Genomic DNA, 13,667 nt, shown 5'->3' with positions numbered 1-13,667 from the left:
ACTATCTCTAAGCCAAACTTGTAATTCTCTCAGGATTGAATTAAAAACTTCAATTAGAAAACTCCTCACACAACAAAAAATGGTCACAAACACTCGTCTCCAAATAAGTCTAAGAATTTATGAACAAAACAGCCCATCTTTACAGCTGAAATATCCCATAAATAAATCTCTTCACTGAGCTACCTAATAAAAATAATTAAAAACAAGAAAGAATGAAATGAGAGGGATGATGTGGGGAAAACGAGAGTGGGGTAGTGAAAATGACTAATGTCAGTTTTAGGGACACTGCCCGGACCCACAGGAGCCCACCATCACCACCAGTCATAAAACTTAAACATGTGCTCAGGCCTAGTTTTAAAACGAGACAAAGGAAACATGGTTTCAGGTTCTGTACTGTATGACAATGGAGTGAATGAGTTTGATGCTAAAAGGAGAGAAGAAGAGAGAGTGGAAGAAGAATTGAGAGGAACGCACAGCTTGAGTTTTAGTGCGTTGTTCAAACTCTACTTTAGGTACAAATCACTTCAAACAGATTGCTGCATTAAAGCATCAAGAGTCGCAAAGAACAATGATAATCACAGCATACAATCAGCAACTCTCTTCAGCTAGTAGTACAAACACATGTCATCACAATTAATGTTTCAGTGGGCTCAAAAGAATGCAAGTCTGTTTAAACTTTTTTTTTTTTTGGTCAAACTGTCAGGAGAAACCTTTAAGAATGAGAACCATGCCCGCTCTGTTTGAAAAGCCCCTTTGAGCCGCTCCAAATGCCTAACGGCTCCCAGATTTACTGTCTGTACCGACATAAATATGTGGTATGAAGCAGCTCGACAGCATCTCAAGCACCTGCTTCATAGTCCAAACAAACGGAATCTGAAATAGTCCACACACACAGACAGAAGTTTTCTCTTCTTTGGTGCAAGTTGCATTGAATCTGTGCTCTCAACTCTGCAAATTCAAAGCTTGTGGGATTACAAAAGATCCACACCACCCCAGCAACAAACTATTTCTGCCTCAGCAGTCAGGCAAAAGTGTTTGTAGCCACAAGTCTAACAAAATGAAAAGCTTTCTCCCGAGGCAATGGGAAAATTTAACTCCACGCTACACAAACAGAGAAGTTTTTGAGCACAGTTTTTTTATATATACTTCTAAATGTGATATGATTAATTTCATCCACATGAGACCACATATGGACCAGTGCTACCTACATAGTTTCCTTATCTGTATTGTTTCATTTATTTTTTCCAATGATTACAATGAAAATATGTATTCTGGATAATAATTTAAAATGATGCATTTGATAAGGTGGCATTAATAAAATTTTTTCAGAAAAAAATAATAATTCAATCAAAGAAGACATATGTGGAAATTTCAACCCTTTATTTTTTACCAGCAATGTGTCAAGATTCCATAATAACCATGACTTTTATGTCCAACAGATAAACTTGTGCAGCAGATTCCTGTATTTTTCATCCATCCAGACATAGTATTCCATTTTGTCCCAGATGGAGTGATGGGGAATCAGATCCAGGAGTGATACGCTTCCTCCCAGATCCACTCTCTAGCTCATTCCTGAGGCGTTCCTTGGCCAGAAGGGTTACAAAGTGTGATCCCGACAATAGTTGTAACATTCTCTCTGGTGCCATATCTTAAAGGATTGACACCACCACCTCAATCTGCGCTTTCCTTTGATGCATTCTGTTTTTGCTTTTATTCACAGATGAATTACACATACGTCCTACCTCAAAACTATCAGCTGGAGTCTCCACAGACTAACAAATGAATATGAGCTGGAGAATTACAGCTTGATCACAGTAAGATTAGACTCAACTTGAAGAACCTCAAATGTCCCCTGAGGCTAATGCTGGGACATAAAAATAATTGATGCAGTCTATGATGAGTTCCTTACCTCAGGCAGTTCCCTCACTTGAGCTATATGAATCAATAGCAGGGGCTGGAGGCCTCCGAGTTCTAGGCCGCCTTAACATTCAATCTTGTCTTCCACTTCAATAATTATAAATGCCATTATGGCAATTCTTTTCCAATTGCCTTCCTAAAAATATATATATTGCACCAAACCTATTCCAGTTGCTGGAGTTGACAGGAAGAACAACTTCCTGTCAAAAACTAGTGTTTGTGATTTTCCTGCAGCATTGGAGTCCATTGAACATTGCATTTATTTTAAAAAATCTGTGTGAATGATTATAAGATATTTCCTAATGATTTAATTCATTTTTTTTTACACATATTGCTTATTATGCCACACTGATGTCTCAAAAAGCCATACTATTGTGGCTTTAAACTAATGAGTCAAATCTCCAGAATGGAGAAACTCATATGTGGAAAATTGTAGAAACCTACAGGGAAGGTTGAGCATCATGTAGCATGAAAATGAAATGGCAGTTCGCTGTACACCAAAGCTGGACAGGAGACAATTATGAGGGATTGCGCAATCAAGTGGGTTCCTGACAGTCTGAGCGGGGTCTGATGAGCCACTGTGCCAGAGCTCCGGGGCTTCAAAGCTAATCAGCCACCAAGGAGGGAGGGGCCGGAGGTGTGCGATCGCTCAAACCCTCTATCACTACGCCAGGAGGAAGGCAATCACCAGGCCATTTCCATGCGCTATTATTCCCACACCCCCCACCCAACCTTCGACTCTGAAATCAAGGTCTACAGAAGACCAGGCAAATACTGGGTGGAAGAAAACTTGGCTGGTGGGTGCAATCAAAGGAAGTGCTCAAAAAACACAGAAAGAAAAGAACAAGAGAGAAAAATGTTGGTTCTGTAAATGCGGGCCCTTTAATTTCTTTGAATAATCATAAATCCAGCGGGAACATAAGGGGAACAGATTGAATGAGACTCAATTGCTTTCCAACAAGCAGCTCATAAGATCCAGGTGATTGGGCTTGCAAATTGAAATGTGTGGCGTGTAATAAAGTGTGTTAAGGAGATAGAAGGTGTGTGGGTCAAGACAGGTGAGAGAGGAGTTCTCATTTTGCTCTGGCAGGGGATTAACACAATGAGCATATGTTAGGATGGGTCACATTTTCTGTCTGAAAAGAAAAGAAGGAGAACGGTGAATGGGGCCAAAATAATAAGGATGGGGAATAGAGAATGGAGACAAGAAAGGTGGGAACAAATGACTCCTTTTCAAAAATGTCTGCAGGTGCACAGTGCACATATTCTCCAATGTCCCAAAGCACATAATTGGAGGTAATACCCTCCCACTCCAGTGTTTTAAGTTTGACAGTCACTTAGAGACCCTTTCTCGACTAATAGGCTCCACTCAGAAAAACACAAACACCCTCATACCGGTCTCTTGTCATCTTATCTCTTCCCTCAGTTGTGCAACATTAAAAGAGAAAAAGGAAAAAAAAAAATCTTTGATCTGTCTTTACACAACAGAATAACAATTTAGATCGTAAAACTTTAATATAGTTTAACAGTTATCTAAACCTAAAAACTGAAGACATGCACAATTAAAAGGCATTACTTAATCAATGTTTTCTTTTTCTTTTTATATTATTTTCAGGACAGTTGACATATGCACATCTGACAGTTGAGAATCAGAAATTTTCTGACTAAAAATTAGGCCTGTTGCCTTCGACATACACAATATGACGTTTATGCACTGTTCCAGTATATATAAATCAGATATTTTATGTTAGATATGTTAGATACTAGCTTTGAGGTTATAGCCTAATACAAAGACATGTATTAGGTGTTTTCATAAGATCATCATTGAAATCTAACGAAAACCTAAAATTTTACAAAACAAAGAGGAAGTTGATGAAGTCCAGTTATTCTTTACATGCATTTATTCAATTATATTTTTAACGGACAACATCCTTTATGGATGAATAACAGTCACAACCACATTTAAGCAATGCACAGCGATTCTGAATATTAGTTAAAGCCTTCTTCATGTTTTAAGTCAACAGAGAATACCTTGTCTTATTATTCTTTCGATTTACAACAATACATTTTCAAGATTTCTACACATACGATTATGAGTCGCAAATTCACACAATCACACGCACACAGTTTATGCATTCACATATTAAATGTCACTATAAACAGAACCCACTTAACGTGTCTGCATATGAATCTAATATTCATGTCTTGTGACATTTCTCACTAAATTGGCATTCAGGAGGTTCATTCAACATTTGCTTAAGCAATGAAAATAATCAGCCTAATAAGTTGCAGAAGCATCGTTAAATATGCATGTGATTATTGCAGCATTATTTCAATGAATCCTTTTCATCAAAGTGATCATTCTTGGTGATTGCATATTGTTTTGGCTTGCACATATTTTATGGTATATTGTTTTGTCTTGGTAAAAAAAAAGGCATAAATGTAATTTTAACCCTCCACTTAAAAAATACATGATATAAAAATGTTTTTTTTTATTATTATTATTAAAAACAGGGGAGTAAAAAAAGAGAGTCCAAAACTGGTCTGAGGCAAAACAAGAGCAAAAATAATAAATGCATTCCCTGTATAGGGATGTAAACAAATACTCAAATAATGGTTTATTAGATTAAAATTCATTCCATTCAATTAACTACCAACACTTTCTTTCAGTGATGTAGTTTGGCCGCCATCCAGAAGAGAGCGTCGATGCTCATCCTTGAGTTGAGCCAATAGATAGTTGTAAGAAAAATAATCTTGGGGGAGACATCCAAGGGCTGGAACAGGAACAGGAAAGCGAAATGGTTCAAATAGAGACCGATACGGGATGCAAAATGTACTTTTTGCTGTTGTGTTTTGAGATATAAACTCTTGACCGGCTCTTTAAGTCAACACCTTAGTAGCGCTCATCCATGTTGCATGGTAGACTAAAGTCAAGTTCTCAACTAAAGATTATTGATGTGCTAAGAAGGCGAAGATGTATTAACAGAAAAACAGAAGGAATTACGCAAAACAAATGCGAGCAAAGATGGAGCAAGGATTTAACATTCCCTCAAGAGCAACTATAACCACCTGCTTAGAGAGGCCCTACAAAAAAAGGTAGATGAATTGGAAGAACGACATAAGGACTCAACACACAAGTCCTTTCCGATCATTATCTATGGAACTTACATGATGACAATACAATCGCCAAGCGACTGGCAACATCCTCAGTTTTTGACATGCGAACGCAGGCATGGAACGTTACGTCCAAAATGGAAAAATGTTCAACTTTTGCTAGTGTCATTGCTGACACTATCAGGTTGTGTGTGTTGGGTCTCACCCTGGGCTGTGTTAATGTTTTCCTGTTATTTCTTTGTATTCAGTCAGTATTTAATACATTTGCTAAAAGAAATAGTTAGAATATAAAGATGTGTTTTTTTTTTTAATATAGCATATTCTATGAGATGTAGCCCTTCATGTTATGGAAAGACAGGTGGCCTTGATGCAGGACAAAAGTAAGATTTTAAAGAAAATGGCCTCCTGTCAACTAAATGTTAGTCAATTGATAAGATCAATTAACTTTAGATTGGCTTATTAGTCAATAACTTACATCCAGATTTCAGTGTCATTATCTGTTTAAATAGTTTTTTTGGCTGATGTGAATAATTGTATGTAAAATCACATTTTTTGTTCTGTACCTTGAAAACAAAATGGTGGAGATAATGTTGTCAAACTCAGAGACAATCTCAAACTGTATGGATTTTATCTGGACAACCGACAAACATCAATGCTAACATTATTGAGTCAAAGTAGCAAAAAAGAAATCGACTTCTCCCATCACCATTCATCCATAGTTTTTAGTTTGACTTTTTTTTGAGAACTATTTTCATCCTTCCACTCCTGGCAACCTGATTTACTTGCGTAAATTTATGCAGAAAATTGGGAAATCTTTGCCCATTCTGACAGTTTGTGAAAAGAAAAACTAGAGCTTCAATTGCTGTCACACTTGTTTAGTTGTCATAACCTTGTGGAAAAATATCATGATTCCAGTTTATCTCCATTAAAATCTAAAAGAAAAATGTGTAAAATATAAAGGCCTTTTTGCTTTCAGACAATGACTGTTGACTCAGTGTGACATTGAATGTTCATTTGTGAATAATTGTGATGATTAATCGCAAATGATTGTTTTCTTTTTCTTTCCCAGACTTAATAATTATCTAATCATCTAGGGTTCAATTCTATGCGTGTAGTCTTAGTGTCCCCAATGTTTAACTACTAGTTGAAATAATCAGAAAGTAGGTTGGACACTTTTACAGAAGTGTCAAAGCATTCTGAGGTGCGTGAATCTTCATGAGTGTGAAAAGAGAATTTGTGTTGTTAATCCTGCAACATTTGCATAGCATTTGAATTAAAGTTTATAGGATTGATACAACTATGCGGTATGTTTCATCATTTGTTTTTATTTGACATTACATAAAATATGTGATATGTCTGTATTGTTGATTATTTGCCAAAGGTGCATATTTTTTTCAGCTATTAAAACACAACACAGATGTCCAGTATTGAAATGGCGGTATGAAGGAAAATCCTATTGGAGTAACAAGATATATATTATACATTTTGCCGAGAAACCCTTGAGACCGAAAACTACGACTTAGAAACAATCAGAAGGCTGACTCTTCATTAACTCTCTGTGATAAAGAATTGATTTGACCAAAAAGAGCCTGCTGCTTAATTACAAGCTACAATCTCCCCTAATCAATCTAGTTTTCCACAAAGTGGTTACTATGACAGCCATCTGTACTTCTGGAAAAGCAGATCTAAAACAGTATTTAAACCTACAGGACAGTTAGCAGCATTTCTGGCTCCACATTAAAGGTCCTAATTCATACAAGCGTCACTAACAGCCTTACTACAATGTGCTGCCAGCCTCAAACCGCCCACATTCTCTGCTTCCCTTCCCTGTCAACAATAATCTCCTGCTTGTTTCATATGTCTGAAGGTGGCTACATGCCGTCAGCCTGTCTTCACATGAGTCACAGGGGAACATTTTGTGGTTAACCACACTGCTCTCCAGAGGCAACCTGGACAGAGGATTGTCAGATGAAGAAACACTCCCCAAGACGGGGGACAGACCCTCAAAGATTGTCTTGCCTCTACACACCGTGGGTGCTGAGTGGAATCTTCTGGGTATTGGCTGTGCTAACTAAATTGACATTGGCTTCTAACCTCCAGGCTATCCATCAGTGAAGGGGTGAGCAGAGGCCCTGAGAGGTAACCCTCGAGTCTATTGCATTCCCTTCAGTAGTCGTGGCATTTTTTTTTTTTTTTTTACTGCCAGCATGAATAAGACGAAGAAAAAGAAGATCTGTGTGAGGCAAAACATGGAAGAAAGAAACGCTCCACTCGTCTCCCCCCTCATATTTTAGGTGATAGCCATTCATTTCTAGTGTTTTTGGCCCGAGGAGGTTTGTCTTATCTGTTCATTCTCTTTCTCGCATGGGGGAAATAGAGGGTGAGTCTTCTCCAGTCTCCTCTCTCACAGTTGATTAGTAACTCCTGCTCTACCCATACGCTCCAGGGATCCTATGCCAGTTCCCCTTATACATCCCCCTGTTATGCACACACTTCATCCCCGCCTCTCCACCACCTTCAGTGAACGCTGCCGCACACAAATCTCCCTACAGTCATGGAGCAGCAATTGGAGAGAATCGCGCAGCCAAGACCTGACATTTGCGGTGCACCTATAACAATGAGAGCTTGATTAAAAGGGCAGAATGAAATGGTGTCACCCTCCACTCATTGTCCTTAGCCCGAGTTAAATAGGATTTTAAACCTGTGCACTGCGGCTGATACCTCCACTGTCAAATTCTGATTGCTTTAAAGCAGCGAGAAGAAAAGGGACGGCTGTTGCAACGCAGGTGTTTAACTGTATGTAAGCGAGGTGTCTAAGGTGACCAAGTTTACACAGAGCGTCTGGGATGAGATAAGCTGGACGCTTAACGCGGGGAGGCAAAGCAAAGCTCATATTGCTTCAGTGAATGCTACGGTGTTTGAAAGGCGGCCAAATAAAGCTGGTTTTTATCGGGCACGGAACAACATACAAAAGAAAGGCGGCAAATGCAATGTGGCTAGTTTTAAAATTGGGATCAAAAGGTTCGAGCTAATTAACCAGCTAAATAAAAGTCCTCCAGCATCATCCTTGTACCCGCTGCTGTTTTTTTTTTCTCTCTGCCTGTTTTGCTGCATTATTTTTGCGTGCCTATAATGTCTGCAAGGTTTGCCAACATACACGGTGTAAGAGTGTGTGTGGGAGAAAGGAAGACAAATTACTTTTTGTGCTGAAATGTAAAAAAAATAATCACCAGATTATCTAGAAAAAAACTCATTCTAATTAACTATGTTACATTGCAAGCATGACCCTTTAAGCACAATGCCCTTTCATCAAGCATTTTTTTTCTTCCCAAACTGTTTTGAAATGATTTGAGAGGAGCCCCAAGGAGAACTGCGGTGGGAGTCAAATGGAAAGGACAAGGGCACATAATAAAGACAAATGGCTAGAGCATGAAATTTGATTCATTGCCTTGCTACAGTAATGTTCACAAGGAAATGGCCAAAATTGACATGATATGAATTTCAAAACATTGTCAGAACCCCGCCCCCCCAAAGCCTTCTATAATGACTTTGAATACCTTAAAGGCCCATAGGGAGCTTCAACCCAATTAATGCATTGTATCAATCAAGCTGTAAATTAATATGTCTTTAAGGTTAAAAACTTCCTTAAGCATACAACACAGGAAAGCTTTCAAGCAACATGCTGAAGGACACAAGTTTTAGAGATGCATGTCATGAGGTTTTAAATGGACTGGTTGCCTTGTGGCTACAAAAACACAATCTCCATTTTACCCGTGCCTCTATGTCTTCCACATTCACCATAATACAAGTCTTTTCCCATCCTCTCCGTTTCGTCCTCCCCCCTGGGTGCAGATCGTTTTTTGTAGATGGGAACACAGCAATTCCCAACCAAAACATTTGGCGTAGGTGCTCTCTGTACAGTTACAAAGAAACTCTAGCTATCAGGTGTACACTGTAAGTTTGAGCCAAACTTTGTCTGTAGGCAGGTTTGAAATGCATTGTGAGATGTGGTAGAATAAGCAAGCTAACAAAGTCCTGTGCAACTTGTCCTGTTGAAATCATTAGCTCAATTTAAAATAATAATTTTGCCTGAAATAGAATTAATACACTAATGGTACGACGCAATCCTCTGTGTTTTCTATGGAGCCAGAGCATTCGCTTCTTGTATTTACATTTGGTATTCCTTCCCCTGAAACATCTGACCAATAAACAGGCTGAATGTTCTTGCATTGATTGCGGTGACAAATTTTATGTTTGCCTTGAGTTTTCTCTGTGTGAAAAGAATCCCAACCAATGGAAAAAGTTACAACCTAACAAACCAACCAATTAATTGGGACCAAAATAAACAAACTACAGGTGTAGAAAAAAAACCTGAAGCTTTTGCTCTGCTTCTCCCTTTGTTTTCTCTGCTCAGATAAATTTAATTCCAAATAAGGACAGCTGCAGCACTTATGGGAAGACACTTCAAAGGCCTTCCAGGAAGCTCCAGACTGAAGTGTTACAGCCAGTGGCCTTGTCTGTTCTTTTTCTTTTTCCTCTTCTGTTTAGTTGCAGGTGCAATTGCAATTTCCTGCCTCCTGGCTCCACTGTGTGAACTAGGTGTGAGAGAATAACATTTTGTTTAAATTAACTGATTGTCAGACTCATTGAAGAGCATTTGCTTGGGCAAAATTATATCAATCACTGGATTTGTCTTTTAAATTTTAGCTTTAGAACTGACTATGCAGCGATTGTATAGTTGCTTTTGAGACAAATTCCAATTATTAACCAAATTAACCAAAATGTATTTTTTAGTTAGTCCTTAAAAATGAATGCACATCATTTTTGTTCACTTTAATACCAGTCTTCACCTGCATCCCAAATTAAACTTACATTCCATTCAAAAAAACTGGTAACTTATGAATATGCAAAGAAAAAGTGGACATAGTTTGATACGTCTTTGTTTAACAATTTACCTCAACAACCACAATCACAATGACTGTTTTAAGACATTAAAAGTAATTTGTTTGGTATTATTGTTATTCACTGTCAATAACTACAAGAAATGTCTTGCAGCAGAATTAATTCAGTTGCAGGTTTAACTTTGCATTTGTACACATAAAACAAATTAGTGTCAAGTCATGACTTGTAATTCCTTTAAATAGAAGTCAGTCTTTTTGTTCTTACAACATGGGCTGACAGGAGATTCCAACATTATAATAACCTTACACTGTAGTGCTACGTTACCACGGTAATAACTCAATAACTTCAAATAAAACTGTAACAAAACATGGCGTTATTACACTGGTTTAAATCAGCTTTCCAACTTTAATAGTAATAAAGTTAGCTTTATAAAAGTGATAGCCATTGTACTTTTAGCTTAAAGACCTTGTCTGTGTTTTCCCCTAATGAACGCATTTAAAAACAGCTGAGCTGGGCTTAAGAACAGCAGAGAGACTGCAGTTTACAGCAACTGGTTGGGTCGGGGCAGCAATCCCTTAGAGCCAAAAATAAATACGGTTTTAAAACTAAATTTTGCATTATACCATTCGTACATTTTAAAGTATTTTAATTGGATGACATACAAACTTCTACAGTAACCAGAGATTTCTCTTTTTGATTTGAGCAGTTGGTTCACTTTCTCGCCTCTGGCGGTCACTCCTACACATTTCTCTTGTTCACAAAAAAACAATTAGTTAACGTAAAAGAATATATTAGTTATCGTGTGAAACTTTCAGAAGTGCTGTCCATCACCTAAGTGTTAAGGTGGCGCTCCTTCGGGATGCTAAGAGCAGCATTCTGCACAGCAGCTGACTGCAAGGTCACTAGGCGAGAAGATCCATTAACCAGCTAGTATCAGTTTGTCGGACTCCCAGTGTTATTGGAGCAGAAGGGCAAAAAGGGATCACTCTCTGTGCTACAAGCAAGCTTCCTTTCTTTCTGTGCAGAGAACTACTCCTCCTACATTCTGCAATTGTGTATTGTGCATTTTGCTCGTCTTCCATCACTGTTTACATATGCAAGATTAAATAATTGATTTTTTTTATCTTTACCACATATAAAATCCAGAAGTGATTTGTAAATCAGTATCACGAGTACGTGTAATAGGTGGCTGGCTCTAAACAGTGACTGTGAGGACACTCACCACTGTTCTCTCTGTTTCTATATAATCAAGATAGAAGAGTTACCACAATACTATGAAACTGGTGTTTCCATTCAAAGTTCTAGTCTCCTCTTCCGTTATGAAATACACTGGATAAACGAAAGGCAAATTATGATTTACATGTAAAATTAATGCTTTTTATTATGAATATTAATGTATTTTAGCTGTTTTTCTGTTTCAAACAAAAACAATTAGATCATGAGTTACTGTAGTTTTCCCCACAACAGAAATAATCAATATATAATGAAGGCATGGTCCAGGTAAATGTAACAACCAAGGTCTAAAAAGATATATATTTTTTAAAAACCCCTAAAATGGTCCAATAGCACAATTTTTAGAATTTAAAGTTGTTGTACTGAAATGCCAGAGTTAGTGCCAGAGTCACGAAAGGTTTTTTTTCCAGCTTCATGGAGTTTAAAGAAATTCAGGCCTGCCACTCCCCCATTTGCTGCTGGACATGGCTGGTTAGCTGGCTGACAGATGGCTATTAAACTTTTTCCTTGCTTACAAGAAAGATAAATTCAGCTATTTGGAAGTTCTTCTCCTTCCCAAAACTCATTCTTGTTCATTGTTTTGGGACTCCAGTTGGCAATCTATTAAAGTTGGCAAAATGTAAACAAAGCAAACGACAACAGGCTGTCTACCTGCAGATAGCCCCACAAGATGTTCAGTGAATATTTCCTTGTAAGATTTGAGTTGATAAATGCAAAGTTGGAATATTTCACTCAATAAATGTACTTGCCTAACATTTTTAAAATCAGGATAATTAATCAATTATGTTATTTAAATACCCGAAAGAATAATTGTAGAGTAACTGTTTTAAATACAATCAATCATGCTGTACATATTGTAAAACTGCGGTACTTTCACTCAAACCTATCATATTCTGAACATCTTACACCAGCCCATGCTAATTCACTTAGATTTTTTCTAATGCCACAAAAAAGAAAATCCCAGTCATCAGGAAATCACAGCCTTATTTATTTCAATAGGCAGAACCATATGTTTGCAGAGGACCTTTCACTGGTGAGCACCCACTCTGTAGTACGATATGAAAACACCATCTGGTGTGTGAGCATCGGCAAAGATAAGCTAGCTGGGGGTAGATAGGAACCTGGTATGTCACAGGATTATCATACTGTCTGGTAGATCCGCTCTATTAGCCCCTGGTGGGTTGGATTATTGGATGATCATTACCATGTGTGACTGAATTTGGAGGCAGGTACTTGTGCTTCCCTGATGGAGTTCGGGCTTGTTAACACCTCCCATTACGCGTAGATTAAAGTATTTATGACTATGCATCCGTTTCACCTTATCAAGCACAGACGCTTTAAATTTTTTGACTTGGAGTAAAGCTACATGTTTCTTACATGTCCTTCCTGACAGATAGTGCCACGTCTTATGCAAAGCGCAACATTCTCTAGTGTGTTTCAACAGAATCGCAGATGAGTAGAGGAGACTGCACATTCGGAGATGAGTTGTTCGCTCAACAAAAAGAACATCTGCAGTTCCTCATCAGCAAGATTGAAGCTAATGATGAGCCACGAGTCCGCTGACAGAGAGAAAGGAATTGGATTGTGGTACAAGAGGCCCAGTGAGACCGGACATATGTTTTAGAAAATACCGTGAATCGAGTACGGCTTTTATAAAGCACGCATGTGTGTGTGTGTGTGTGAGAGCTGAGATGCAGATGCCTGATAGTGAAGACAGAAAATGGGCCCCGTGCTATTTCTTTTGCACTTTGTTTATCCCATCTGAGCTTATACATGTGGATGAAGGAGGCACACGTGAAAGCAGGTAAAACAACCACACTGTTCCTCCCATTTCAATCTTTGCTTTCACTTACAGATAATGGAATTACACATCAAAGAAGCCTCTCTGTGTATCCAATTCTTCTGTGACCTCTACAAGCCTTTGTTCATATTCACCACAACAACTCCCCGGCCCTCTGCGTCCGCCCGCAGCCTTCTCCTTGCTCACTTCATACCTCTGTCAAGGGAGAGATTAAATTTTGATGAAAATGAAATATTCATTTCCACTAAGCAACTGATGGCCATCTTAATTTGACAAAACTTTTGATGCGACATCCTCATTGTTCTTTTTCATCACCAAACGCATCCTCTTCCCCACTCTTCTGACCCAGCTACACCGCTCTCCTTTGGGTAATCCTCCATACAAGCACCTCTGTTTTGAATCTGGCTTTGTTGAGATGTAGAATCCTAAAGTACCATTACAGCTTGTTGCATGCCGCTGAAATGTGTCTAAATCATTTCAGATGAAACATTTGCACACACCCAGTCGATGAGGATCTCGGGGAGGATGTGAGTGGAGAGTGTGCCGCTCGCAGCTCCCTGCAGACGAGTGAAACACATGAAAACTTCTCACAGCCTTCTCCTGCTGCTTGTGCGGGGATAACAACAAGCCACTGAAGTGCCTCCGCGTGTTTGAAGATTTCAACTAAAAGAGGTGACCACAAACCCGATTTATCCTGCTG

The 13,667-nt window shown here is 38.5% G+C and overlaps 1 protein-coding gene across 1 annotated transcript in view; it reads right to left on the bottom strand.

Moving 5' to 3' along the window:
- grik3 (glutamate ionotropic receptor kainate type subunit 3) overlaps positions 1–13,667 on the bottom strand; it is a 117,595-nt gene that overhangs the window by 97,783 nt on the left and 6,145 nt on the right. The window lies entirely within an intron of this gene.

The sequence above is a fragment of the Poecilia mexicana genome, unplaced genomic scaffold (assembly GCF_051168715.1).
Source record: "Poecilia mexicana isolate PSO_F unplaced genomic scaffold, ASM5116871v1 scaffold_16, whole genome shotgun sequence".
Taxonomy (NCBI): domain Eukaryota; kingdom Metazoa; phylum Chordata; class Actinopteri; order Cyprinodontiformes; family Poeciliidae; genus Poecilia; species Poecilia mexicana.
This window is presented reverse-complemented; position numbering and strand designations above follow the sequence as displayed.